The sequence below is a fragment of the Eptatretus burgeri genome, chromosome 5, assembly GCF_056783735.1.
Source record: "Eptatretus burgeri isolate ZD-2024b chromosome 5, Ebu_testis_v1, whole genome shotgun sequence".
Classification (NCBI taxonomy): domain Eukaryota; kingdom Metazoa; phylum Chordata; class Myxini; order Myxiniformes; family Myxinidae; genus Eptatretus; species Eptatretus burgeri.
In genome coordinates, this window is record NC_140965.1 from 69,706,608 (window position 1) to 69,733,348 (window position 26,741).

A 26,741-nucleotide genomic window follows, 5' to 3' on the forward strand; every position below is an offset into this window, starting at 1 on the left:
GATACCCTCCAGCCTTAGGACAACTGATGTTTGGTTTTTGGTTCAAATGTAGATTATTCAGGCCAAGCAGCAAGCACCCTGCTGGCCATGAACGGTTTAGAACTCCACTGGTGCTTGCTTTATATTCACAGGCAAGCGAAACACAGAAACATGGAACTGTTTTGCAAATCAGTGTGCTTTCCAATGTAATGATTCAAAAGCGTTCCACAAACATCATCGTCACGGAAATGGTACATTAACCCGAAGGCTCACCACGATATTGGAAAGCAGAGACCAAAGGAGCTCGGAATGCACCAAGCTTATCGGGAAGATTATGACGTATTGCTTGGAAACCTGAATTTAAAGTCAGTTGGGAAGTTGTACGATTCTTGGCAATGCAATTGTCTCCGACGAACAAGCCGAATGGCAGTACACCGCTGGACCGACAGCAATTTAAGGTATGTTTACAGGATGACAGGAACTTTATCTCCATCATGTGTCATAGATAAACTGGATTTGGATTTAAAACTTTATACACAGAGCTGTGCACAAACAAGTCTTGCCCTGAATATTTCAAATAACATCCAGTAAGAATAAAATTCAAAAGCATATTTTGCAAACGGTCCTCCACACATGCAACAATCCAGGTTTTCATCCCAGAACATCGTGATAGTACCATCATTAACATTATGCTACTATCTATAATAATTAACATTATGCTACTATCTACTATAATTAACATTATAATTAACCTTTTTATTATGACTTGTTTTGTATGTTACGTGGAACCTTTTTCTAAGCTTGTATAAATAAAGGTATACAAAAGTGAAGTCTCACACCCCTCTTCCTCTCTCTCCCCCACTCTTCTCCCTCCACTCTCCCATCCCTCTTCCTCTATCTCCCACTCCTCTGCCTCCTCTCTCCCACTCCTCTGCCCCCTCTCTTCTGCCTCCTCTCTCCCACTCCTCTGCCCCCTCTCTTCTGCCTCCTCTCTCCCACCTCTCTCCCACTCCTCTGCCTCCTCTCTCCCACTCCTCTGCCTCCTCTCTCCCACTCCTCTGCCTCCTCTCTCCCACCCCTCAGCCTCCTCTCTCCCACCTCTCTGCCTCCTCTCTCCCACTCCTCTGCCTCCTCTCTCCCACTCTTCTGCCTCCTCTCTCCCACCTCTCAGCCTCCTCTCTCCCACCCCTCTGCCTCCTCTCTCCCACCCCTCTTCCTCCTCTCTCCCACCTCTCTGGCTCCTCTCTCCCACTCCTCTGCCCCCTCTCTCCCACTCCTCTGCCTCCTCTCTCCCACTCTTCTGCCTCCTCTGCCTCCTCTCTCCCACCCCTCTGCCTCCTCTCTCCCACCCCTCTGCCTCCTCTCTCCCACCCCTCTGCCTCCTCTCTCCCACCCCTCTGCCTCCTCTCTCCCACCCCTCTGCCTCCTCTCTCCCACCCCTCTGCCTCCTCTCTCCCACTCTTCTGCCTCCTCTCTCCCCCACTCCTCTGCTTCCTCTCCCCCACTCTCTTCGTATTCCCATCAGCAAAGCGATGGATTGTATTTGCTTGTGTCTAACATAGGCTGAGTTATTGGAAGAAAGGTCTTTCGGTGGTGGTAATTTTGAATTTTTCAATAAAAAAAAATTTCCCCAAGGCAACCCTGGCAACCCAGCTGATTTATGACCAGAATGGTCAGTTCTACTTGACACAAAAGTAAAACATTGTACAAACCCCAAAACATGCTCCCACATCAAAACCACATTCTGCCACCAGACTACCTTCCACTTCTGTCATTGAGACATTGTACCTGTATCCAGCTTGTTCAACCCCTGCATCTGTCTCCCTCTCCCCTTACTCTCATTCGTCCCTGCATCCTTTCTTCCCCTCGATCTTTCTGTTTTGTCCCTGCAACCTGCTATTGGTGTGTCTCCACCCCCCCCACCATCCCTTTTCCTCTTATTTCCACTATTATTTTCCTTCTGTGGTGCGTATCCTGCTCCGATAAGTGTTTTAGCTCCCGCGCAAGCCTGGATTCTACATAATCTACCGATCAAAAGTTTTAGAACACCCCCATTTTTCAGTTTTTAATGAAATTTAAGCAGTTCAAGTTCAGTGAATAACCTGAAATGGTACAAAGCTAAGCGGTAAACTGCCAGAGGTTAAAAAAACAAGGTTTAGGTTCTCATAAACTGAAAAATAATGTAAATTTCAGAGTTGTTAAAAAGGCCCTTTTCAGGCAACATGTAATGGGTTAGCAACTGCAGCTGCTCTGCAGCAATGGAAATAAATTAAGCCTTGAAAGTTGATGCAAACAATTCCTACAGGTGTCCCAACTTTTGTTGATTAGTTACAAACCCTCTGTCTGTATAAAAGCAGTGTTGGAACAGACTGTGTTGCTCCACCCTCTGAAGCATTATTTGGACAATATTGCACTGCAGGAAGTAGTACATTGCTGTCATAATTGTGAGAAAAAGACAATTAACAAAGGAAGACAGACAGACCATTATCACCCTGAAAAGTGTAGTTCTTTCCTTTAGAGAAATTGCAAAGAAGCCAAGGTGTCAGTGAGTATAGTTTCCTACACCATCAAAAGGCACTTGGAAACTGGAGGAAACTCTGACAGGAAGAGGTCTGGCAGACCCAAAGCCACAACACAATCAGAAGACAAGTTTCTGAGAGTCAACAGCTTGTGTGATAGGCGGCTCACAGGACAGCAGCTACAAGCACAGCTTAACACTGGTTGAAGTAAGGAAGTCTCAGTTTCAACTGTGAAGAGAAGACTTCAAGCTGCAGGTTTGACAGGTCGAGTGGCAGTAAGAAAGCCATTGCTCAGATGGCAAAATAAGAAAAAGAGGCTTGCCTGGGCCATGAAGCACCGCCGGTGGACTACTGAAAACTGGAAGAAGGTCTCATGGATCGATGAACCAAAATTTGAAATCGTCGGTTCATCATGCAGGGTTTTTGTACACCGTTGAGTTGGCAAAAGAATGGTTCCTCAGTGTGTGACACCAACTGTCAAACATGGAGGAGGAAGCGTGATGATCTGGGGCTCTTTTGCTGGATCCAGAGTCGGTGACTTGCACAGAGTGACTGGCACCCTGAACCAAAAGGACTACCACAGCATTTTGCAGCGCCACGCAATACCCTCTGGTCTACGCCTAGTTGGTCAGGGCTCATCCTACAGCAAGATAACGACCCAAAACATACCTCCAGGTAATTCAGAACTACCGTAGAAGAAAAGAACAAGACGGTCGGCTTCAAATCATGGAATGGCAAGCACAGTCTCCAGACTTAAATCCCATCGAGCTGGTTTGGGATGAATTGGACAGAAGGGTGAAAGCAAAGCAACCTACAAGTGCAACACATTTGTGGGAACTTCTGCAACAGTGTTGGGAAGAACTTTCCAAACAATACTTGATTTCCATTGTAGAAAGAATGCCACGAGTATGTTCGGCTGTTATATCTGCGAAAGGTGGCTACTTTGATGAGTCAAAAATTTAGATCAAATTTTGTTCACCAAAACGATTCCATGATTTCATTTTTATCTGCAATTGTTTATTTGCTCTATGCTTTAATTTCAGAGTACATTGAAACATTAAACTGCTTAAATTTAAGTAAAAACTGAAAAATGGGGGTGTTCTAAAACTTTTGACCAGTGGAGTATTAGTTATGAAAAGGGAACAATCGATAAACTGATGAAATTTGGAGAAATGAAAAGAAAATAAGAAAATGAAAGGGGAAAGGAAACGGGAAAGGAGGTTAGGCGATGCAAGTAAAGAAAGCAATTTTTGTATTATTATGTAATCTGTAAACGGCGATTGAGTTCAAATGATGTGGTTAGATATCGGCATTGTTTGTGTGCAATTTGCTGCATCCATGGGCTGCACCCCTTGGGGGAGTAACTCTGTCCTCCAGGTAATACCATCAAAAGCTAGAGATACTACAATTCTAGAAGCAGTTAGAACTACCAGACTCTTTACGACCGTATGATGTGTGTGAAATCAATCATCGATAAATCACAGACATTCTGAGCATTCACTTTAAATACTTATAGTTGACGGCAGAGCTCAGAAAGGACATTTGTAAAAAGAGCACTGACATTACAGTCGAACATCTGGAGAAACCATTACAGTGCAAGCAAAGTGTTTCATTTACAAAGTCAATTTTCCAGAATATTTACAAAGTTTATCCCTAGAGTCAGTTTGCTTACAGCCAACAGGAACGAAAAAGCCATTTTGAATTGGCAGTTGTAAGCCAAGGTGCAATGTGAAATCGATGTTCACGATTCCTTGGGGTGTTCAGGTTTCACAGCCAGAAATTCTGCAGGTATCGGAGCAAAGACGATCCAGATTGCGCTGCACTTTATTAAGTCAGCACATTGACAGATTCATGTTCAGAATTTTTTTTTTTAATAGAGGTATCAATTATCATGGAAGAGTGGAACAACAGCGGCTAAAGGTTAAACAGACAGAGTGCCTTGGAGGAGAAACAGAAGGACAAGAGCACATGGCTGCACAACAAAAAAGGACAACAGAGACCTTTTCCATAATGGCTGCACGTCGGCCAACAGGGTGGAGAAGCTCACAAGCACAGAGCTTCAGCCAAGCCCTAAAACCTGCTTAATTAATTCCTGCCACCACCAACAACCTCGAATAAAATCTCTGATAGAAAAGGGTCTTTGATGAGGCAGGTAGAGGTAATCGGCCTCAGAAGGAATCATTTTAGCTTCACAGCCAAACACAGTTATTCACAACAAAAAGAGCAATCAGAGATTACAGATCTTCGCTAGGACTTGTTTTATGTGGTGCATTTTGTGTGGTGTTTGTGTACTGGTGTGTTGTGTAATTAATAAGAGACATAATTAGAACTGCCACTTTATAACTGCTGGCAGTGATGATTGGGTACCAAGACATCCCACTTTGATGAAACCCTGCTTTGATTGGACACCTGACCCTGACCCATGACATTTATCATTATTCAATTGAATTCAGAATGGGATTAAAGTAAATTCAATTCAAATCAAAAAGAAGACCAAATTGGTATAGTACTGTATTGGATTAATCAGAAGGAACCCAAACAAGCAAAGAGCATATATGACGTCATCAGCAGGAACCTGGATAGGATTCATATTTCAGCTGCTATTCCTCTACCCTGAAACCCATCCAGGCACAGCCAAGTGAGCCTGATTAAAAAAAAAAATCAAAAAGAACCTGGATCAAAAATATTAAATAATTCTAGCTGCTAGACCATGTGTCCGATCAGGTTGAAATTTAAAACATATATTCGCCATCACGAATAGTCCATATTTGTGAAGTTTCACGATCGAACAATGAAGAGGTTCAAACTAAATGATTTTTTAAAGATTTTCGCTCAATCCAATATGGTGGCCAGACCATGTGACTGATCAATTATTCATGAACACCCTGATATCCCCAAGACTTGGGGAGCATGTGTGTTAAGTTTCGCCTCGATCTGTTCAGCCGTTTCAGAAAAGGTTTTTGAAGGTTTTCTTTTATTAAAAAAAACAATAGGGCTGCCGAACCACGTGACCGATGACATCACCAATTTTTTTTTTCTCTGGACCAATTTATCCCAAAATCACCCTCAAAAATTTTTCATACATATCGGATCTAGCATTCTACATATGCAATTATGACGTCATAAGGAAGGCACCAACACAACTGGTCAAAAGTTTTAGAACACCCCCATTTTTCGAGTTTTGACTGAAATTTAAGCAGTTCAATGTACTTTGAAAGTACAAGTCCAGTGAATAACCTGAAATGGAATAAAGCGAAGTGGTAAACTGCCAGAGGTTAAAAAAAAGTTTAGGTTACCAAAAACTGAAAAAGAATGTAAATTTCAGAGTTGTTAAAAAAGGCCCTTTTCAGGGAACAAGTAATGGGTTAGCAACTGCAGCTGTTCTGCAGCAATGGAAGTAAATTAAGCCTTGAAAGTTGATGCAAACAATTCTGACAGGTGTCCCAACTTTTGTTGATTAGTTACAAACCCTCTGTCTGCAGAAAAGCAGTGTTGGAACAGACTGTGTTGCTCCACCCTCTGAAGCATTATTTGGACAATATTGCACTGCAGGAAGTAGTATATTGCTATCATAATGGCGAGAAAAAAAACAATTTACAAAGGAAGACAGACAGACCATGATAAACCTTAAAAGTGTCGGTCTTTCCTTTAGAGAAATTGCAAAGTAAGCCAAGGTGTCAGTGAGTACAGTTTCCTACACCATCAAAAGGCACTTGGAAACTGGAGGAAACTATGACAGGAAGAGGTCTGGCAGACCCAAAGGCACAACACAATCAGAAGACAAGTTTCTGAGAGTCAACAGCTTGCGTGATCGGCGGCTCACAGGACAGGAGCTTCAAGCACAGCTTAACACTGGTCGAAGTAAGGAAGTCTCAGTTTCAACTGTGAAGAGAAGACTTCGAGCTGCAGGTTTGACAGGTCGAGTGGCAGTAAGAAAGCCATTGCTAAGATGGCAAAATAAGAAAACGAGGCTTGCCTGGGCCTTGAAGCACCGCCAGTAGACTACTGAAAACTGGAAGAAGGTTTTATGGACCGATTAATCAAAATTTGAAATCTTCGGTTCATCAGGCAGGGTTTTTGTACGCAGTCGAGTAGGCGAAAGGATGGTTCCTGAGTGTGTGACACCAACTGTCAAACATGGAGGAGGAAGCGTGATGATCTGGGGCTCTTTTGCTGGATCCAGAGTCGGTGACTTGCACAGAGTGACTGGCACCCTGAACCAAAAGGGCGACCACAGCATTTTGCAGCGCCATGCAATACCCTCTGGTCTATGCTGAGTTGGTCAGGGATTCATCCTACAGCAAGATAACGACCCAAAACATACCTCCAGGCTACGTCAGAACTACCTTAGAAGAAAAGAACAAGACGGTAGGCTTCAAATCATGGAATGGCCAGCACAGTCTCCAGACTTAAACCCCATCGAGCTGGTTTGGGATGAACTGGACAGAAGGGTGAAAGCAAAGCAACCTACAAGTGCAACACATTTGTGGGAACTTCTGCAACAGTGTTGGGAAGAACTTTCCGAACAATATTTAATTTCCATTGTGGAAAGAATGCCACGAGTATGTTCAGCTGTTATTTCTGCAAAAGGTGGCTACTTTGATGAGTCAAAAATATAGATTAAACTTTGTTCATCAAAACGATTCCATGATTTCTTTTTTATCTGCAATTGTTTATTTGTTCTATGCTTTAATTTCAGATTACATTGAACCATTAAACTGCTTAAATTTCAGTAAAAACTGGAAAAATGGGGGTGTTCTAAAACTTTAGACCAGTAATGTATGACATCATTTTAAAAAATCACACTCATTCCCCATGAGGAGTACTTGCTATGTGCCAAGTTTCAATTTTTTCACTGGTGTGGTTTCAGAGATACATAGGTCCAAAGCTTTTTGGTTTTTCCAACATGGCTGTCACACCATGTGACCTATGACATCATAATGGTCATTCAAACTTTCTACATGAGTCGTTGTTCAGATGGTGAAAATTTTGTGCCAATCCAACAAGTGGTTGCAGAGAAAAACATTCACATTCTGTGTGGCCAAACAAACAAACAAACAAACAAACAAATGAAAAATCACTCATAGAGTGACAATTGGCAAAACAGAACAAAGTAGAATGGCAATCAGAAGAGCACATACCTCCGGCAGGCTGAACAGTTTCCATTTTGTATCTCACTGATGGGCTGGATCTGAACCAAAATGTAATCCGCTTGTTCTTGTCACCGAACCAACTCATTTTGTCACAACTCGTCCACAACCTTTTGAGATATAATGATATATATATATATATATATATATATATATATATATATATATATATCTATATCTATACATATATATATATATATATACATATATATCTATACACACATATATATATATATATATATATATATATATATATATATATATATATATATATATATATATATATATATATATATATATATATATATATATATATATATATATATATATATATAGTTTTTGGCCCGATCTATCAATTTTAGAAATTAGGCATGTGTCGACCTTTTGGCAAATGCTAACCTCAAAAATAATTGTGGTGAAGAATCACTTTTAAAATTCTCAGATCCGGATCCGGAATCGGATCTTCACCAAAGTTAAGCATTGCTGTCCTTGGCCAGTCAACTACATACACAAAACAAAATTCAGAATGATTGCTTGAAAACTGTGGCCAAAAGTCGTGTGACAGACAAACGCTTCAGACCAACATACTTGGAAAAATTTTTTTTCGCCAAGCAACAAACAAATGAAAAATCACTCATTGAACGACACTTGGCAAAACAGAACAAAGTAGAATTGCACTCGGTAGAGCACATACCTCAGCCAGATTGAGCATTTCATGTTTTGTATCCGATTGATGGGCTGGATTTGAACCAAAGTCTAATCTGCTTGTTTAGTGAAATGCAAATGTTCTTCAAATTTCAAGTCAATTGCATGAAAATTGATAATTTTAGAAACCATTTTAGAAATTTATCCCATGTTGAAGATTTGGCCGATATTTACCTCAAATATAATAGGAAGTTGAATTCATTGACCTGATATGAAAATGCTCTTCAAATTTCAAGTCAATCGCACGAAAATTGAGGATTTTAGAAAATTTGGCCAAAATTGGCCTTTTTTGGCCGAGGATGAACTTAAAAATAATAGGTAGTTGAATTCAGTGGCCTGATATGCAAATGTTCTTCAAATTTCATGTCAATCGGATGAAAATTAACAATTTTAGAAACTATAAAAATTTGGCCTATGTTGTGTTGATCTTATGGCCTATGTTGACCTTTTCACCAATGTCAATCTCATAAGTAATAGGTGTTTGAATTCATTGACCTGGTATGCAAATACTGTTCAAATTTCAAGTCAATTGGATGAAAATTGAGGATTTTACAAATACCACCTTAGTTGTTGACCTATTAGCCTATGTGGAGCTCAAAAATAATTGGCTGGTTGAATTCAGTGTCCTAAAATATTTATCCTCTTCAAATTTCAAGTCAATCGGATGAAAATTGAGGATTTTACAAATACCAATTTAGTTGTTGACCTTGGGCCTATGTTGACCTTTTGGCCTATGTGGACCTCAAAAATAATTGGCTGGTTGAATTCAGTGACCTAAAATATTTATCCTCTTCAAATTTCAAGTCAATCGGATGAAAATTGAGGATTTTAGAAATACCACCTTAGTTGTTGACCTTTGGGCTTTGTTGACCTTTTGACATTTTGACCAGAAAAAGAATAGGCTTCTTCCTTATGACAAACTTTACCATGTGGTGAAGTTTCGTGAAGATCAGTTTAAAATTGTGACCTTTAGGCGACAAACAGACAGAACAAGCCAGTAGGTGGCAATGGGTCGCCGAGCATGGAAACTATAAGATATAGAGCATAATGGATGTCATATAGCGGATAGGGAATCACCTTAAGATTATGCATATCAAATCTAATCCAGTTCCATCTACTGATAACTACTCAGTATCCATTTGAATGAAAAGTACCGAAAATGCGGTTTGAAATCGGAAATCCCCAAAGTTCGAGGGGGTGCTGCGGGTGAACAAAGATCTAAATTGAAAATCCGGCTCAATCGTTTGTGCACAATGTATTCTAGACGATTAGTGTGAATTTTCATGACCATCCGACCATAACCCTAGGAGGAGTAGCATTTGGCGCGAAGGCACCTCCAGCTCTCGCATATTATCGATTTTGCACTAATTGACCTTTGACCCCTGACCTAAGCGAAATCGGTCAATATGTCCTGAGGTAAAGTTGTAGTACTCATTGCGTGCTATGAACCTGCAAAGTTTAATTCGTATCGATGCACTCACCTGGTCGCTCGGGGCCTTCGATTTCAACCAATTTTTGCACATACCCCAATTGTAAGGGGGCGCTGCGGGTAAACTATTCCATACATCACAAAAACCGGAATATATTTGATTGAGCATCACCTGCAGATCATTCGTGCCAAATTTCATAACCCTACGTGAGATAATGGCCTTTGGAATTGATTTCGCGTGAACGATACCGATTTTGAAGGTTTTTTGGTTGTTGCTGGGGAAGCAAAGCGTCCCTAGCAACCATCACAATTTCCAAAGCACGAGGTCATAAGATGTACCTACCACCCGAGTTTGGTCAAAATCGGCCCACATTTACTACCAATTATGCTGATGACAAACGAACAAACATCCAAACAAACAGACAGAATTACTCACAATAAGGGTCACCTATTTCGGCGACCCAATAATAAAATCAACTGACCAATATCCTTGAAAAATCTTTGATTCTGCAAGTAACAAACAGATTTATGGACCTAGATGAAATAACCTCTCGTCTGCTGAGGTTAACTAGAGCGAAGTTGGTGGCACACCATTGCAAATCCCCACCGCTTTTCACCAAAAGCAAAGTCGAAAGATGGCAAAAAGTTCCACCAGGAATGACCCAATATCAAATTTTGAGTTTGATTTTTTTTTTCCCACATTTTCACCCTTCTGCCCCCATATCCTCACCCCGAGACATGAACCAGAGGTCAAATCCAAAACATCATTTCATATTTCATGCATCTCTCAATTTCAATTGCTTTTATACCAAGTTTCATTAAAAAATGTTTTTAAATGTGCCTGTCATGACATTTTTTTTGTATTTGACCTTTTGATCCCGTCCCTTAGGGCAGGGCCAAAAATGATACCGCTCTTGTACCTTCAAACCATGTGGTGATCATAACTACCAAGTTTGGTGAATTTCTGCACAACCGTTCAGGAGATAGCGTGACGGAAGGATGGAAGGACAGAGTCAGTCCATTACAATACCCCCCCACCCCCCCTCACACACACACACACACACACACACACACACACACACACACACACACACACACACACACACACACACACACACACACACACACACGTACACTCCTGCCTCATGTTTTTTTTTAAAAGCATGGGGATAATAAAATTAGGTGACTTCAATCTGAGAAGGAAGGTTGCAACAATTGCTATGAAGTGGTTTATCAACTCTGAGAAATTTGATCATCACACTAACGTGGTGGTGTAATGGAGTTCCAATTTAGCTCTACATTCCATTGCTATATCTATTACAATTATTATCATAAAATCAAGACCCAAACAAAATCTCATGGAACATTAATCTCACCCAAAAGTAATGGATTAGGCCACACTCTCTACACCCAACACAAATGCAGACAGCCTCATCTGCAATGCCAAGAAGGCTCATCTTAACTTTCTATTGCTTAAGATTCCATCCAAACAAATTCATACCGGGCTATATCGACACCATTGATGATCGCACTCGAATAAATTTAGAAGGCAAAAGACATCATGCAGCTCCGATTGGCACGGAAAACTCACTGCCGGCTGGGTACGCAGCAGTCAGCACAAATCGTGAAACGCACACACGAGAGCCAGACACCGAGCATCTGCCGAGCTGCAAACACCAAAAAACAATCAATAGGGCCTCCTCGGCGGCTCTACTCCAGATCGATACTCATCTAAATGCAAATGGAGAGAGATTGCTCACGTACATCCCGCCGGGCTTTCCACAACGCAGGCTCTCACTGATCACTTATCTGACTTCCATTGCACCTCCTCAACCCCCTCGCTTTCCACCCGGGAAAATTAGTTTCGGACGCGTGCTCGCCACCGGCAGATAAACAGGCCACCTCGGATGCCGAGAAATCCATCTCGGATGCGTTCCGACGGCGGGCGCATTTCAATTACCGGGCGCTTGCTCTGCAAACCTCAAACGTAACATGACAGCCATTTACTGATGGTAAGAGAATGAGAGTGAGAAAGAGTTAGCGTAAGGTAAGGTCCTTTCTGTTGAGAAAAGATATGCAGAAAATTATATCCCAAAACTACTTTTTGTAAAATCACCAAGAATAGTACAGGTTCGCAGACTTAAAAATTTATTCTCGACTCTTACGGTAATGATGCTGTGCAAAAAGTTTGTGACATTAACATTATACGAAAACCCAACAGATGACTCTTTTTCACACTCTTTGTGCAAGAAATACATTTGAAATGAATGAAATGGATGAACAAATGATTGGATGAAAAACAATTTGTTTCTTCCTGTTTCAACAAAAGTCTACACTGCGAGAGTCTACAAGGTTATCCATAATGGAAACCTTCCATGGCGATCTCCATCAAAATTTCTCCAAAACATCAAAAATGAATAAATCACTGACTCGATGAGTCCGATATTTCGAAACGGAAGAGAAGGTGAAGAGTTAGCCGCAAGTTCCAATAAACCGGCACGGTGAAAGCACACACTTCCAGGTCGAGCAAGTTGTCTAGCTTTGTGTGGATAACTTTCACAGTCGTTTCGTCAAGAGGCTGTTGGGAAACATCGACAAAAGCATCCCGTGTAATGACGAATAGGGTCACCAACACGTGTATAAAGAGCAGCCGATGAATCGGAATTTGTCAAAACTTACACCGTTCGCTTTGAAAAAAAAATGCACGGCCGAGCCACAGCTCAATCGGCCATGCTGGTCTGCAAAGTTACTTGAATTATTGCCTCGTGTTGGCTTAGCAGCTAGGGTGGTGGCTTGCGATCCAAGGGTACTGAGTTTGAGCGGCCGCTGAATTAACACCAGGTGGGGTTGACTCAGCCTGTCATCCTTCCGAGGTCGGGGAAATGAGCGCCAGTGTACTGCACAGCCGCGTCCCAGCAAAATGATAGCTGCCACACGCAAGAAGAATAAGACTTGAATTCTCAAAGTACAATGTTCCGAAACATGCAGGAGTGGTGTCACAAAAATGGACGTCAGCTCAGCATAAACCCACCTGGGTGGTTATTGTTCAGAACAGAAGCTCTTGCTTGTTGTGAACTCGTGATGTCTACACATACATCCAGGATTGAACATTTAGACTACACAGGCTTGACGTTTGATTGCAGAAGGAATCGTGTGAATGGATGAGCTCGATGGGGATGAGCTGTGCTCTTCCTCACTTGTGAAAGTGAACCGTTGTACCCTTAAAACATGAGTGCGCAGCTTGGGTACACTTGCAACTGCTTTTGATAATCATTAAAGGGTTGTAAAAGGGTCCATAAAAGAGCCAAGCCTGAAAGCACGGTATTCTTCAGGAAAGGGAATTTCGGCGACGCAGTGAGCTGGGAAAGGAACAATTTTATCAAACGCACTGAAGTGCACTGAGCAGGACAAAACCTTGATAGCAGTGAAGGAGGCAGGAAGGAGGACAGACAGGGGGGGAGGTGGTGGGAGACCATTTTTCAAAGACAAATGAGAACAATGACCTACACCTGGTGGGAATCGCTTCCCATTTTCAATAGACTGCAACCTTCAAGGTTCATTTGTACAGGTTTAGGGTGCGTATGGCCAAACGGACAAAAGCAACGAGATGACAAAAGAATAGCACTCATCAACAACTGTATACAGACCGAATAATATACCAGCATAGTTACTCACACATAAAAGGGAAGTGAAGCATGGAAACGTTTCATGGAGGAAAATGATGATAAAATGATTTGTATTAAAAAAAAAAATTAAAAACTATTATTGATAGTATTAGAACTTTTGATGAACCTTGTTTCCATCAGAGGTGCCAATGGAGGTCAAGGGATGTTGGGGAAGTTGTAAGATAATGGAGTGCCTGTAATAGGTCATGGTCACATACGTACGTACGTACGTACGTACGTACACACACACACACACACACGAAAAGAAGGTATTTGTAATTGAGGTTTCAGTACCCAGTAATTTTTGTCTAAATAATGCAGAAATCAAGAAAATAACCAAATAGCAAGACCTCAATAATGAAGTGAAAACATCCTGGAAGCTGAACAGCACTGGAATTGTATCAGTGATAAATGGAGTAACAGGAATGATGAAGAAGAACCTCACAAAGATCCTCCAAACCATCCCTGGGAACATGACTACAAATGAACTACAGTTGGAGTCCATCCGGGGCTCGGTGACGATCCTGAGATGAACCCTCAGAACAAAACTCTGAGATCAACACAACTTCACAACTTATAGTCCATGAGCCAGAACAGATATTGGTACCATCTGGGGTGGCAAATTCTCACTGTGTTTTCTTGAAAGGCATATACCCATAGTTGAAAAAAAAGAAATTGAAGCCAAGCTTGGAACGGTAGCTTAGTGCTTGTAATCGCCTCTTAAAGATGGGAGGACCGGGCCCGACTGGGACCCGAAATTATGGGGCCGAGGAAATATAAATTGTGATACATGTTTAACTAATGGCCCGATTGCTACAAATGACCACTCAAAATGTTGCAAATTTTATGTTCTACATAACTATATCTATTATTTGCCAATATGCTAATTAAGTAGGTCACCAGAGGTCAAAAGGTCATGAAATTTGACCCCTGCTTAAAATCTGGCCATCCGTCCAAAAAACACCACCATTACCCTACCAATGGGAATTTATCAGCCAAAATGGACTCAAATGGAAGTTAATAAGTGTCCAAGTCCATTTTATGCCTAAAAGTGTTGAATTTATTTATATCTGAGCCATGGTACATAACAGAATTTGACACATCTTTGAAAACGGCCATTTTTAGCCAAAAATACACAAAAATGGAAGATGCCAATTTGTTGGTGTTCATATAAAATCTTTCACCCACAAATGTCAAATATCATGTGAAAATGTGCTCTGATTTAGTTTAGGGCTGTTCGGCATTTAATGGTCATGGTCATTCACCATTGAACTTCGAGTAGGCCTATGAATTTTTTATGTCCATCTGACAGAATCATCAGTGTCAACATTTAAGGGGAGACTCACACGGGTAGATCATCCCTTAACAACATATCAATAATATATTGATACCTGCTAGAAATTCCTCTTCATGGATTGTATTTGGTCGGCCTATTTAAAGGGAATGGATCACAGAATTTGGCGGGAAAAATCAGTAAATTCTAAATCCATGGAAAATCCAAATTTCCATGATATTCTATCAAAACAGGGTGATGTTAGTCTTCTTGGTACCGATCCGAAGCGTCATGCCACGATTGGACCTTTAGTTAGGTTGCAGTGGCGTAAAATAATTTCCCCGCCAAGTTAAAAACGTTACGTTTTTAACTTATAGATTTTTGTGATCCTTTCCCTTTAAGCCTTAATTCCCATCCCATCCTACTGGTTCAAAGAGTGTTCCAAAGAGCATTTACTTCAGAGAGATCAGTACCGAATCAATACTTTATTAATTGTTTCATAGAGTTGATTCCTTGCACTACCAAGCATCACATTCTCCTACAGTATACCATAGTGTGTCCATTAAAGGGCCCCAGTATCCATGTCCGAGTTGCATTTCAATCTTCGTCAGAGTCGATGTTGTCGTCATCATCAGATGAGCCTTCAAATTCAACGTTACCATGTTCCTCCTCCTCCTCCTCCTCCTCTTCTTCTTGCATGTTGGTTGCTACAGGTCTGTAACTTGCATAGGTATGTGCACGTCATCCTGTTCTGGAGGTAGGAACAGCTCTCCTCCAAACACTGCCTTGGACAGTTGCAGGCGATCAACTCCATGACAGCCTCAGGTGCGTCACCCCAGTCAATTACCAACTGTCCGTCATCTACCCTCCATCCATGGCCAACTGGGGAAGGAATATCTGGATTCCTGTCCAAACTTTTCTTCCAGATTGCACATTGGTAGTTGGCCCTCTTACAATGATTGAGCAAGGAAGATGCGCAGGGGGGGGGGGGGGGAGTTGCCAAGACTCGGCTTCACCTTTCTTCACATAAAAGATATTGAAACGCAACTCATTGACGCTGTTGATGGCTGTCCTGGCGTTGTAGAGAGAACAAGTCAGTGCCTCTAGTTTCTGGATTGATTCATCTGATAGGTCCCATGATTGGCCGAATGACTGCAGAGTGGTCATGTGTTCCTCGTGTGTTTGAAGCCGAAGAGCTGAAACTTTGCCCCGGCCAGCAAAGCTGCTCACGGTGTCACAACCCGTGAATGAATGGAGACCCAGGAGGCAGGCACATTTTTCATGACCAAGGGCATCTGCAGCTTTCTTAACCTCTATGTATTCAGTGCGCGTCTTGGATTCCAACTTAAAGTATAGTAGGCATTTTAACTTTGGTGTAAAAGCCATTGCCAAGATGAAGACATCAGTGTCCGGTGACACGATGACAGCAGCTGCCATACCAGACCTGCTGCAGTGCTCGGCATGTAGGAGTAGCCGGGTGTCTGCCTCCTCCTGGCTGCTCTGTAGATCTTGAACATCAGATACCGAGTCCTTTGTAACTCTTGTGCACTGGTCTTCGTGTGTGAGGAAGAGCTCTTTCCTGTCCAACCTTTCACGAAGACTTTGGTCGTTGCTCCATTCCTCAACCAGAAAATCAATCAGCTGGGTCTTATTTTTTCCACCCTGTAGAAAACTCTTCCATTGCTTCAACCTATGGCCGGATGCAATCTTACCAAATGTCATGGCACTCTCGGACCCTCTTTTTACCCGCTCGGCATTTTTAATGGAGTTCTCCTTGTAGACGTCAAAGACAACATCAATTCGGCGGTTGACTTTCCCCTCCCTCAGGACCACAGACAAGATGGATTTGGAGGCTTCTCCAAAAGAGGCATTATATCACTGAACATGGTTAGTGGTAACAATTGAGAGATTGTGCCAGAGCAATCAACTACAATGTTTCAAATCAATTGTAATGTGTCATGTCAATTTCATGAACTTTGTGTCCTTCAAGAACAAAGGATTGGTGGTCAGAAACAATACAGAAGTGCCAATTAGTTATTTAGTTGGCTAACAGATGGCACTTCAGGTGTCCCTGTTGAAAAAAAAAAAACTCGAAAGAAAGAGAAGGGCTGTTTGACCTTCAAATGACCTCTACTGACCTTGTAAACAGACCAAAATGTTACATTGAAATAAATATTGCATAGCCTTTACTAGTATAAAATTGAATTTCTGCAAAAAAATGTTAATTAAATATGAGCATATTGACATTCATTTTAGAAGGTTTTTTGGCTAAAAATGGCCGTTTTCAAAGATGTGTCAAATTCTGTTTTGTACCATGGCTCAGATACAAATAAATTCCACACTTTTAGGCATAAAATGGACTTGGACATTTATTAACTTCCATTTGAGTCCATTCTGGCTGATAAATTCCCATTGGTAGGGTGATGGTGGTGTTTTTTGGACGGATGGCCAGATTTTAAGCAGGAGTCAAATTTCATGACCTTTTGACCTGAGGTGACCTACTTAATTGGCATATTGGCATATAATAGATATAGATGTGTAGAACATAAAATTTTCAACATTTTGAGTGGTCATTTGTAGCAATCGGGTCATCAGTTTAAAAAATATCACAATTTATATTTCTCCTACCCCATAATTTCAGGTCCTGGGTCGGGCCCGGTCCTCCATCTTTAAGAGGTGATTACTAGCACTAAGCTACCGTTCCAAGCTTGGCTTCAAAGTTTTATTTTCATCTATGGGTATATGCCTTTCAAGAAAACACAGAGAGATTTTGCCACCCCAGGTGGTACCAATCCATGAAATTCTGAGGTCTGGCTCATGGACTATTAGGCCATGAATCGCGATCCTTCACCGAAACGAAGGTGTATACTTCGTGTTCTTGGAGGACTCCATTCCACCTTCTGAAACCAGAATTATGGAGATCACAACCAATGACACACCGGAGGTGGATACTTTGACTTTGAGACCGGGCCAGATAGGTCTCCGTTCCATCTCCTGAAATCCACCCATGTGTGGAGATAGCAGTCACAACAGCAACTTGTGCACACACGCACACATGCGCGCGCGCGCGCACACACACACACACACACACACACACACACACACACACACACACACACACACACACACACACACACACACACACACACACACGGAAGTGGACACTGAGACCTGTGAGGGCTCCATTCCACCTTCCGAAAGCCGCATATGGAGATAACAACCAACAACTAACACACACACACACACACACACACACACACACACACACACACACACACACACACACACACAACTTTTATTTGAGATTGAAATAACATGCTTAAAAGAGTTAGAGCCAACATATTTCAAATGTTCAAGTGTAACAGTTACTAGGCTCGGGGGGGGGGGGGGGGGGAGGCAGAAGGTGCACTAACATGATTATGTAATGTCTCTCCGATCGTGAAACCACAGGTGTGAAACTACTGTCTTACCCAAACACATCTAGCCTGCGGGTCTTAAACTGTTAATGTCCTTGTCCTTGGTGTTATACAGAAACAGGTTCTTTCTGAGACACTGTACAAGATAGGACAAAACTCTACGTAGTAGCTTCAGCCCCAAATAATAATAATAATATTTTTTCTAATGAAATATATTAACCTAATAAAAGTTTATATAATTTCAGAAAAATACCTGCTGCTCTGACTTCCTCCACTCACACAGTCAATGTGTGGTTATCAATGGAACCCTCTCCTCTCCCACAGTGTAGGCTGGAATGCTCCAAGGTAGTGTCTTTGGCCCAGTCTTGTTTCTCAGCGACATAAACGACCTCCCCGATGCTGTTGCATTTTGCAGATGACTAGATTGTGACGTACAGGACCCCATCTCACCGACGGGCCAGAAAGCACCTGAGTCACACATCTCGCTGATGTGCCCGCCAAAGACAGCTGCAGACTGAGTATACTCCGTTGCTCCAAGTCATTCCTTTAAAAAGTCAGAACGACTCCAAGTCTACAAAGGCCTTTGTCCACAGCACAATGGAGTATTTCAACCCTATGGGCTGGTGCTCCCAGCATCACATCTGCCCCTCCTGGAATCTGTGGGATCTAAAGCTCTTAACATCATTGGTATCTCCCACAATGAGGTCAAAGCATAAGGCCCGTTGCTCTCTGTTGCTACGGAAGCATAAACTGCCTCTTTAGACCAACCACTCTGAATCCAGGCCTCAATCGACTTAGTGATTTAGGATGTGCTTTCTGCCATTTTGGGTCATGACCCCACATGTGGTCATGACCCCCCCCCCCCCCAACACGCGGTGGTATAATGCCTGATATATTTCCTTGACCAAACATCAGATCAAGCTTGTTATCACCAGCGTAGTATTGCGAATTAACATCACACTCGTGGATAAACAGATTCACTTGAGTGGAAAGAGTCGAAAACTCCTTCCTTAATTTGTATGAAGACCAAAGCCGTGAGGATATGATCTAGTTCCTAACCTATGTTACTTTATCCGATGTGAAAAATATCCCAAACATTATTAATAAAAACCCGATCCAGCCTGAAAATGAAATGAACTCACGTAACATTACTGTCATCTTTAGTTCCTTATTAAATCTGGAAAATAAACAAAGCTACACACACCATTACTAATCGCTCTCTCCATCCATCCATCGGGACCACACTCTGTGCAGAGCGTTGGTGCTGCCGAAGCAGTCTCCTTGGCTATTGGGCACAATCCTGGACGGGTCGCCACTCCGACGCAGTTTACCAGCATGCTGGTACTCATTTTGCCGACCTCGGAAGGATGACACGCAGAGTCAACCCCACCTGGTATTAATTCAGCAGCCAAGCAGGATGCAAACTCAGGACCCTAGGATCCAAAGCCCACCACCTTAACCATTAAGCCAACACAAGGCATAATCACTCTCTCATCATCTAAAAAAAAAACTGAGAAAACACTTGCACTGATTACAATTGGGGAAGAGTCAATGGCAAACTGTTCAGAGCCTGCTCTGCCTAATAACCGCTCTGGAAATAAGCTATTTGAAGAGCATTCCCATGGATGGAACACCTGCAAACAACTCTGCCACCCCAGTTTGGGTAAATACTGTCAGGATTTTCAGCTTATGAGATGAGGTTCATCGGATCTCAGGTTCTTCTCAAAGTTGTGAAAATAAGAACATGCATGTGTGCCGAGATGATGAAAATCCTCGCATCGGATTTGCTTTTGATCAGACCTCGCCAAGCTCCGCTCTTATACAGCTACAACTCGGTGACGTTGGACCAAGCATGCTCCCAGTGACTTTGACTTCTACAATCTCCTCGACATTATGCTTGACATGGCCTGAGAAAAAAAGTTTAAACTTCACGTGCAGGGTTCTCCACACTGTGTCGCACCTGCACCTTGATAGAGAAATAGGTGCACGTGCTCATTATCCAGTAGAGGGTGTAAAGTAACAAGGTTTTTGTTAAAAAGGTGGAGGACCGCACATCGTGAAGCTCACCTGGATCAGGAGCAACAGTCACTCAAACCCCCCTTAGACTTACTTAGACCCAGAGTATTTAAATGCCATGAACAAAGTTTGGTACATTTCTGGTGATGAAGGTTATGGTCATGTTTCATCAAAATCATGTGTGTCGTTTTGGAGGAGAGAACAAATACCTATTTTGGGGGGAGGTCAAAAACCCCCGTAGACCCCCTTACCGAGTGCATATTTCGATGCAGTCAATACACCTTCGCTAGGCATCAGATCTGAAGCTCGTGGCCAAGTTTCATCAAAATCGTGCGTTGGGTTCAAACGATAATGACTGAAGTATTTACAGACTCACTGACTGACTGACTCGCTCACCTACGGACACTGCTTGATTGCATAAGCTCATCTGACTAAATTCCAGGTGAGCTAAAAATGAGATAATTATAATCACAGAAATGTTATCTCTTCCACACACCCAAAGTTCATACACTTGTTGAATGTAAAATTAATGCGTCAAAACATTGCTTTGTACTATAATAAGTCATTACACCTTTAATTCATTTAAATCTCATAATTGATTCTAAATGGAGGATATAATCAACAATATTAATATATTACTAGATTATTAATGTGTGGAAGAGGCTCAACGGTTAGAGCAGTTGGGTTAGGATCTTAGGGTCCTGAGTTGAAACCCCAGCTGTGCCAAAATAGCACCAGACGGGTCGACTCAACCTGTCATCCTTTTGAGGTCGGGAAAATGAGTACCAGCTTGCCGGGGGTAAGAGATCAACTGTTGTTGATCTCAGGATATCAGTGACGTGCCCCCTCCCCACCAACGCTCCCTCCTCACTCCCCGAGTGTTACAAGCCAGTGAAAGAGTAGCCTTCAGGTCACGTCCAACTTCGGTCAACGCAACTTCAGCCAAGCTGTGCAACATCATCGGATCCACAGCAAAACAGGAAATTCTTATTTTAAGCCAAAAGCGGTCCGATGAAGAGTTTGACAGACAGCATGGAATTCTTAATAAAAGGAGATCGTAATTTTTATGAAAAATATTTCAAAATAAAACAAATAATAGATTTCCTTTGATGGTCAACAAACTTTTCTTTCTGTCTTCCTCCCCCCCCCCCCCAAAAAAAGGCACCATCTGATTTTTTTTTTGCTTTAACATGCAAAATCAGCCAGCTATGCGTTGTTCTATAGGTATATGCAAACCGCCGACCCCCAGATTTCACGGGGGAAAAACAATTTGCACTTTCAGACTTCCTGTACCATTCCTACGAACTTACTCCCTTCCCTCCGACCTTCATCAAAAACAAAAATACATGCGCGACGTCCAAAAGAGTTGGGATTTAAACCCATAATGTCATCACCAGTTTGAGCAGTGGGCAATGTGGCAGCCCCGAGCATGTTTTAGCACTTCCACCTGGATGGTTTCAAGGAACAGGTAGTACAAAGCAAAAGAAAACCGGCTGGAAGCAGCTCACCGTTTCCTGTCATACAGCCCACTGTCGAGCTGCAACTGCGACGCCTTTGGTGCAAAGAGATATTCGATCCACAGATGGCTTCACATCACAACCCACAGAGTTCAGCAGCATTTGCTTTCACAATTGACGTGCCTGGTACCGATCTCTTGGAATTTCATTATGATGTGTCAAACAAGATGAAGAAACAGTTCATCTACCATGATGATAGGGATTATGAACCACTGATGTATTACATATGCACGAAGGGGGGAAATTAAATTCAAGAAAAGGAAGATAACGGATGGCTAAGAGAGACAGGAGGGGAGGAGAATACAAGATTGTGGTGGGAATGAAAAACAGCTTGCAAGGAGATAGATGAAAGGATGGGGGAAATGTATGGGACATTTGAGGGAGTGAAAGAGGGTCAAACATTGACATTTTCTGAGCACACGACAGTCCTCACAAAAATGCACTCCGAGCACATGCTGTTCCTGAGAACAACATGACAGTTGACCATTTGATGTTCAAGCTTGATCACGAAGATGAAGAACCCAGAAAAACCAAAAAAAACAGCAAAAACGCAACACAAAGAACAGGAAGCAGAGTGATATATAAGAGGATAAAATGTTCACAAAGAGCATGCGGACTCGCAACAATTGCTCTGGCATTGAGAAACACGCAATTTGATGCATGTTGCCTCTTCAGAAAAGATATAATTTCCGAAATGTAAAAAATAAGAATGAGCACCAAAGGTTTTAAGGTTTACGGTTGAACAGACATATCACTGCCACATGGGCACAGCCCTTACACAGGTACAGTTGTTAACCTTTCCACAAGTATCACAATCGCATTGCCTATCCCCATGGAAACGCAGTCCTTGAACCTTTGGGATAACCTGTCTGCACGAACATGGAATAACGAGAGCTCCTGCGGCGCACCGAGATCATGTTCGTGTGACCTTTGGAAGCATACAGTGGCACTGTGCTCCAGTATATAGGAGTCTCGACTGCGTTGCGGCCTACTCACAGGCTTGAAACAAAAATCAATGTCCGAATGGTTAAATCAAGAAATTGTCAATACGAGCAAATAAAGAAAAAGACCATGCCACTTGGACGAAATAATCTCTGGTGATACAGTGGCAATGTGGGGGGGAAAAAAAGATCAAATTCTGTGGAAGGATTCAAACCCAAAACATACACTCTCTGGACAATGAACGATGTTCGGTCGAGATGCATTGCACGAACAGATAAATACCCTGGCAGGATTGAATGAAAGGTGTTGCCAATGGCAGGCCTGCCCACGTGCAGCACACCCATGCCAAGTGCGGCCCGTCCGTGTAATCAAAGACACAGCGGGTCTAATTGCTCCGTGCAGAAAGGACTCTGCCTGGTTAGACTGTGCTAAGTGTGGAGCGAGCGTACCAGGGCTGCAATCATCGTATCACAACCTGGCCGGGTGGTGTTCCAGGGGTGAGCCGAGCCACCAGGCCCGTCATTTGACATTCATTTGAAAAAGACAAACCAAATGAAAATTGCCTTTAACACAAACAATTGCTGCCTGCTTTTAAACTCCTTTCAAAGCTCATGCTGATATAATATAAAATTAAATCAAGCGTGTGATTTATCTTCCTCATTATATAGTATCTTTGTTTAGAAAAGGAAGGGGAAAAAAACCCCCGAGCAGAATAAAAAGGCCAAATCTGCACGGTGTTTTAATGTTCGAAAAACGATGTCATCGTTGTAGGTCGGAAAGCACTCGAGGCAATTCAGATTAGAATCCGGGTCCGAGCGTGATGGCAGGTGGCAGGTAAACGCTTTCCAAAACCATCTCTCGAGACAATGAAAAATCTACTTTGCCTAAAGAGACAAGTTGTACGAGGGACTACTCAAATGGAACCGAAGCAAATGGAGCCAATGCACGTTTTTGACATCAGCAGGAAGGTTTTATTGACTAGCTTGTAGCCCATGCATGCCACCGGCCTAATGCTGCAATATGTCGGTGGCAAAGGTGAAAAGGAACGTCATCTGCTGATATATATGAATAAAATAATAAGAGAAGTGATGGAAATGGGTAAATGAAAAATCAACAACATCAATTCTTTTTTTTTTTTAAACATGAGAAAGAGCAATCAGAGATGGCAGACCCTCACTACAACTTGTTTTGTGTGGCATTTGTGTACTGCTGTGTTATGTAATTAATAAGAGACACAATTAGAACTGCCACCTTATAACTGCTGGCAGTCATGACTGGGTACTGAGATGTCCTGCTTTGATGCAACCCCGCTTTGATTGGACATCTGACCCTGACCATCCATCCATCCAATGGGACCATACTCTGTGCAGAGCATTTGTGCTACCAAAGCAGTCTCCTTGGCTAAATCCTTGGCTATTTGGCACAATCCTGGACGGGTCGCAACTCTGACGCAGGATACTCGAATGGCTCAATTATCTCAGCAAGCTGGTACTCATTTTGCTGACCTCAGAGAGATGACAAGCTGAGTCAACCGCACCTGGTATTAATTCAATGGCCAAGCAGGATGTGAACTCAAGACACTAGGATCTTAAGCTCACCACCCTAACCATTAAGCCAACATCAGGCATTGACCCTGACCCATGACGTTTATTATTATTCAATTGAATTCAGGATGGGATTAATGTATATTCAATTCAAATCAAATGGAAGACAAAATAGGTTCATTCCTGCATTGGATTAATCAGAAGGAATCCAAACAAGCAAAGAGCAAAGATTAAGTCATCAGGAGGAACCTCGACAGGATTCACATTTCAGCTGCTATTCCTCTACCCTCAAACCCATTCAGGCACAGCCAAGTGAGCCTTTTTCAAAAAAAAAATAATAATAATAAAAAAAGGTATTAAAAAACCCATATCAAAAAAAAAATAATTCTGGCTGTCAGACCATGTATCCGATGAAGTTGAAATTTAAAACATTTCTTCCCCATCACTACTAGATCATAAATGTGAAGTTTCACGTTGAATGATGAAGCAGTTCCAGAGAAAACACGATTTAATAATTTTCTTCAATCCAATATGGCTGCCAAACCATGTGACCTATCAATGATTCCTTTGTACACCCAAGACTTGGGGAACATTTGTGTGAAGTTTCCCCTCGAACTGTCCAGCCATTCTGGAGATTTTAAAAATGGGTTTTATGGTAAATCCAATATGGCTGCCAAACCATGTGACCTATGACATCATGTGCGTGAACATTTTGTTCCTCATGGATAGGCAGTCATGCGTGTAAAGTTTTGCCTCGATCTGTTCAGACACGTCAGTGAAGAAGATTTTTCTTTAAGGACAATATGGCTGCCAAATCACGTGACTGATGATGGAGCATTTTATCCTGAGACGACCCTCAAAATTTTTCATACTGATCAGATGTAGTGTTCTACATATGCAATTATGACATCATAACGAAGGCACCTATCACGTCATGAAAAAAAAAATCGCACGTATTCCCCATGAGGAGTACTTGCCACATGCCAAGTTTAAATTTTCCCCTTGGTGCGGTTTCAGAGATACAGAGGTCCAAAGTTTTTTCGTTTTTCCAACATGGCTGCCATACCACGTGACCTATGACGCCATAATTATGATTCCAACATTCTACTTGAGAAGCCACACCTAAGGTAAAAATTTAATCTCAATCCGACAAGTGATTCCGGAGAAAAACACGAGAAAGTTCGGTGTGGACAAACAAACAAACAAACAAACAGACCCAAACACAATTCCCTCTCCTTTGGCGAGGATAAAAATCAACAAGTAAATTAATTGAATTGCAAAAAAATTTGGAACTAATGCGAGCAAATAATCACTTTGACAAGACTGAAGGCGAGGAACACACATGAACCCAGAGGCAGGAGATCGAGGAGAGTATTTGCCAAGTCCATCTAACAAACCGTTCATTTGAAGTGATCGAAAACGATCAATAAGAACCAGAGCCATTGTGTGCAAAATGAGTAAAGCTCAAGCCATCATCCCAGAACACTTGCTTGTTCCACAAAGGCACCCTGTGCCAAAGCAACGATTTTTACATCAAAGTCACTTGTGAATATTATCAAAGTGAATATTATCATTCTTTAATGACATCGTTAATGGCAATGCTCAAATGCCCTTCAGAAGTTAATTAGTAGAAAGTCGATCTACCTCATCCTTAGATGGTTTTTGTGAACTTTTGGAAATGATCACAAGAAATTAGATGCAATAAAAACATTTGTATACAGAAATCTTGGCTCATCGAGGAGCGAAACAACAGAGGGCAGCAGGTTAACAAACTGGTAGAAGAAGTATAAAGTGGATCAAAGGGTAACAGGGAGACAAATACATCGCAGATGAGAAGATGACTGGCAGAAAGGAAGGGGGAACAAAGCCGGTCATTGGGAGTAGAAGAGAGTAGGTGTGGGTACGGGAGAAACCATTAGGTGACCGAAGATAAAGCGGGTCTACAGTAATTGGTTCGTGCAGAAAGAACTGTGCCTGGTTAAACTGTGCTAAGTGTAGAGCGAGCATTTTAATAATCGTTCACAGGCTGGTGGAGGATCAAAGGGTAAGAGGGAGACAAATACATCGCACATGAGCAGATGACTGGCAGAAAGGAAGAGTGAAGGTGTCAGTTGGTGAGAGTAGATGTGGGTACAGGAGAAATAAGATGACCAGGAGCAGCATTGTTAAAGGACTGGAGGGAGGGACATGATACAACAGATGCAGGGAGTTGGTTCCAGAGACGACAGAAGACAGGGACGAAGGAATGGAGGTGAGCGTTCCGATTAGAATTGGGGAGGGTAATCAGGTGTGGGATTCTGAAAGAACGCGTGTGATCTGGAGGCGCTAAGGGAGAATGGAAGGACGACAGGGTGGGAGGAAGTTTAAAACAGCACACGTGGCATTGAATGGCGACATAAACAACTGACTAACTAATCAAGCCCAAGCATGAGCCATGAACTTTATAAGGAGAAAATATTTTTTGATGTGAAAAAAGATAACACTGTATTGACAAATTAAAGTCACTCCTATCGATTTGTGGAGTACAAACAATAATTTACAATAATAATATAATTAGAAATAATTCCTATTGTTATCCTCTCTTTG

At 42.1% G+C, this 26,741-nt stretch overlaps 1 protein-coding gene and 1 long non-coding RNA gene across 3 annotated transcripts in view; both read right to left on the reverse strand.

The window, feature by feature from the left end:
- The window catches only part of MAPKAP1 (MAPK associated protein 1), a 269,365-nt gene that overhangs the window by 57,041 nt on the left and 185,583 nt on the right, over nt 1-26,741 (reverse strand). The window lies entirely within an intron of this gene.
- Nucleotides 1,431-26,650, reverse strand: LOC147026658 (uncharacterized). The gene is made up of 3 exons (XR_015058452.1): nt 12,814-26,650; nt 11,374-12,709; nt 1,431-4,280 (listed from the first exon to the last, which is right to left on the reverse strand). It is a non-coding gene; the product is annotated as an uncharacterized LOC147026658 (long non-coding RNA).